At 37.4% G+C, this 3975-nt stretch overlaps 1 pseudogene across 1 annotated transcript; it reads right to left on the bottom strand.

Annotated features, from left to right (window-relative positions):
• Positions 1-1062: 1062 nt before the first annotated feature.
• Positions 1063-2824, bottom strand: LOC147298693 (G-type lectin S-receptor-like serine/threonine-protein kinase At1g61500; annotated as a pseudogene). The gene is made up of 6 exons (XR_015120076.1): positions 2780-2824; positions 2467-2681; positions 2170-2380; positions 1820-2048; positions 1590-1745; positions 1063-1500 (listed from the first exon to the last, which is right to left on the bottom strand). The product of XR_015120076.1 is annotated as a G-type lectin S-receptor-like serine/threonine-protein kinase At1g61500 (transcript).
• Between the last annotated feature and the right edge of the window lie 1151 nt (positions 2825-3975).

Consider the following 3975-nt stretch of genomic DNA (forward strand, 5'->3'; position numbering starts at 1 on the left):
TCAAATGCACGCATTCTATTTTGTGTTTTATTTTAGTACTTATCGTTGACCAACTCAACAGGTCACCATATACATTCTTATGTAATTTTTAAAATAAACTCATCTGATTTCTTTATCAAATCAATTAAGATTTGGTAATAAATTTTTTTGGTTCTTTCTTTATACATTTATTTACCATCAAAGGCATTGCATTCCTTAGTTCTTTTAGAATCATATGGATTATGTTTTATTTCAGTAATTGTCATTGACCTTTGACCAACCGAACATGTCCCATACATTCTTATTTAATTTCAAAAAACCATATTTGTCCTTATCAAATCGCGATCATGACTTGAAAATGATCAATTATTTTGATTCTCCATTGCAAGTAGGTCAGAGTGCGTTTGGAAAGACGGCTATTTTTATTCTCTACATAAATAATGAAACGTTACTCACCATGTACTAATATATGAATCTAATGACTTGACTGATCATTAACAAATTTTTCATAATCTGGACTTTGAAACAAACCACCAACCCTTCCATAACATTAAGAGCCAACAACAAATTGAGAACTTATTGGGTAATCATTATATTATATTATTTTGACCTGGCTATACACCCAATCCACTCGTGTCAAAAAGTTGTTTTTTTCTTAGCGTCTTTACAAAATACTATTTAAAGTAGCTAGTTTTGATGATATGGTTGAAAAGGGGTACGTAATTCTCGCATCACAAGTAATCCGATCTGCATGTGGTCCACATAAAATCAGGTCATCTCCATGTGGTTCACATAAAATCTTACAATTTTATGTCAATTCTATATAAACGAGTAATTCTATATGTCAATTCCATGTATACATGTAAGATTGATGACCATGAATTTGGTATATAGGATTGCTCATTTATACAAAATTTGCATATAGGATTGCTCGTATAGGATTACATGCGGACCATATATAGATAACTCTCATGTGGATGAGAGAATTTTTTTGGTTGAATTTGAGGCCAAATATGGTGGGTGCATGGTTCATCTAGTATTTAAATTAGTGTAATAAGTCTCCCCCATCTCCTTTTAATTGTATGTGGCTAGCTTGCAATCTTTCATAGCATGTTTCATGTCAAAATGATCGACACAGATCGAGACTAGAAGAGTAATGGAGTATAAGTTAATAAAGTTCATTGAATTACAAAGATAAAACTAGAATTCAGCTAACGCCCTTCAACCCTTGTCATTGTGACCTCATTTGTGGAGCATATATCGTCAATTTGCGGCTGAAATTCATAGGTCAATGAGCTTCGCAAGGTAAAAGTTGGCTGCTTAGGTTGGACAACGACCTGTTTCACTGCCTAACATGAGAATCAAGTCTGGCATGGTCGGCCTATCCATGGCATTGTCCTGAACACAAAGAAGCGCAACATGTATGCATCTCATTACTTCTGATGGGGAAAATGAAGAAGCAACAGCCAGTTCTGAATCAATCAAGTCAAGTGGCCTGCCTTCACTCCAAAAATGCCATGCCTGAAACAAAAATTAGAGAGCTCGTAAATGTGTAACTTTAAAGATGACTGGAAGTTTTTGCACTTTATAAGGTCAGCTTGTGAACATACATAACCAAGAACGTTTAGATGTTTGTGGCTTTCGCGATAATCAGGGCTTGTGTTCCCCTGCTGCTAACAATCTCGAGCAGCAAAACTCCGAAACTGAACACATCAGATTCCTCAGAGAATATTCCTCCCATGGCATACTCAGGTAACATATAACCGCTGCATTAACAAAAATAAGGTTCAGAGGGAGCAGGAAATCAATTGCTGGCCGGTAGAGAAGGAAGGATGCTTACAATGTTCCCACAACTCTGTGAGTATTGGCAAGGGACGTGGAAAATTCGCGCCAACCCAAAGTCAGAAATTTTTGGGTTCATATCTTCATCCAATAGAATATTGCTGACTTTGAGATCTCAATGAATAACCTTAGGCGAGAATCATGATGGAGATAAACAAATCCTCTTGCAATGCCAAGGAGAATGTGGAAACGTTTAGCCCAACATAGCTGTCCTCTTTTAGTTGGATCTAGCCAATTCACCCATTAAGAAGATAATGAACAAGGTCAGTTCCACATCAATGTAGCAATATCACATAACAGGCACTTGCAAGAGAACAGATCAGACAGTTCATGCAGAATGAAACCAACCAAAAAGAAAAGAATCCAAGCTCTTGTTGGGCATGTATTCATATATCAGTAACTTGTGTTCTCCTTCAATGCAGCAGCCCAGGAGATTGACAAGATTCCTGTGTTGGAGTTCCAAAATTAATGTGATCTCATTCTTAAACTCTTCTATGCCTTGCCCTGAGCTGCTAGAAAGTCTTTTTACTGCTATTTCCTGTCCATCTTGAAGCTTTCCCTGAAAGTACAGTCCATACTCCATAATAGATCAAGACATGCAGTTTTATTTGCAATACAAAAGCATTTCAAAGCCAATTTACTTACCTTATAAACTAGTCCAAATCCCCCTTCTCCAACCTTAATTTTAAGATTGACGTTCTCGGTGGCAACTACTATTTCATTGAAGTTAAAAATTGGTGGATCTCGTTTTTTCATGCTTCATTTTGAGATGCCACTTAAAGTGTCAATTAGGTCAGAAAAGAAGCCTTCCATACTTCCTTTTCTCTTATCCCATTTTTTGGATGGAACTGCAAAATTCCCTGATGAAAAGAAAATAAATGAATACAAATCAGTCAACTTACCATTCTTCAGCAGGCTCAAATGCAACATTTTGGGTTCATCAAGTTGCAGTACGTACGTTCTTTCCTTTCTGATGTCCTCAGATGGAGAAGGTTCAAGCAACTTGACAAAAGTAGCGTGTATTTTATTTAGAAACAATATTGGATTAGAAACCTTGAATTGTACGTAGTGGCCTTAATTCTTACCCATTCAGTTTGCTTTCCACCAGCAGAGGCCATACACTAAAATGCCAGAGATGAGGACACTAGCTAGATATAACTGAGAGACAGATTTTAAGTACTGCTATTTGTTTCTCTTTACCTGCAAATTAGAAAAGCAGTTGAGAAATGTGAGCCAAGAAAAAGATGAAAATAGAAATCTCAAGAATGACAAAAGAATAATCTATCTCCAAAAAAGTACAGTTATACCTAGCTCTGAATTAGTAAGGCAAAGGAAAAGATCCTCGCCCCCAAATGAAAAACTTTCAATGTCAATTAGATTTCCTGCCCAAACCATACACCCGACCCCCGTCACATATGCATATGCCACACAAGAGCAGTTATTCAAGCACCAAGTTTCACATCTCTTGCCATCATTTTCATACACAGTTTCCGAATTATCTGGTAGTTTCATCCCACTTAATTTCCAAAACCCATAATTTTCCCCTTTCCCAGTGATGAAGCTGCTGTTGTTCTTCTTACAAGGTAACAAAGTTCGCCTTACACACCCACCTGTCCAGTTTCCTCTGTTCCATTCTTCGCTTGACTTTGGGACAAACCCTTTCAAAGACCTACAAATTGGAGATTCAAGTTGATTACAAACACCAAAGGGTCCACAGGCTCCATAAACATCACATGAACTCTTTATTGCCACCCAAGTAACAACCCATTCCTTCTTTTCTTCAACCAACTCATTTTCTGCAGTGACCCTCGAGATGATATGGACATGATTGCAACATAAGAGCTGTTGTGCAATTTGAATGTAAAATATTGGGTCCCTTGTTGATCGTCTTGCATGAGACTAAATCTATTAAAGTAAAAGGCACCTAATTCTGGTATCCCTATGAATTTCAACCCATTCCATTGGCCACTTCTCCAGTATAGATTTGACCCTTTCCAAACAAAAACTTGCGGTGGCATCTCAGGAGTAACTCCAATGACAAATTCTCCGGGTGATGGATCATTTTCTGATTTCCAAGACTCCAACAAGCGTCTCTCTCCGGTTTGGTGTTCATTTCAGGTAAGAAAGTATCACAAGGATAATTGAAGCTTTCCC

Source organism: Dryas octopetala, chromosome 1 (assembly GCF_963921425.1).
Source record: "Dryas octopetala chromosome 1, drDryOcto1.1, whole genome shotgun sequence".
Lineage (NCBI taxonomy): Eukaryota > Viridiplantae > Streptophyta > Magnoliopsida > Rosales > Rosaceae > Dryas > Dryas octopetala.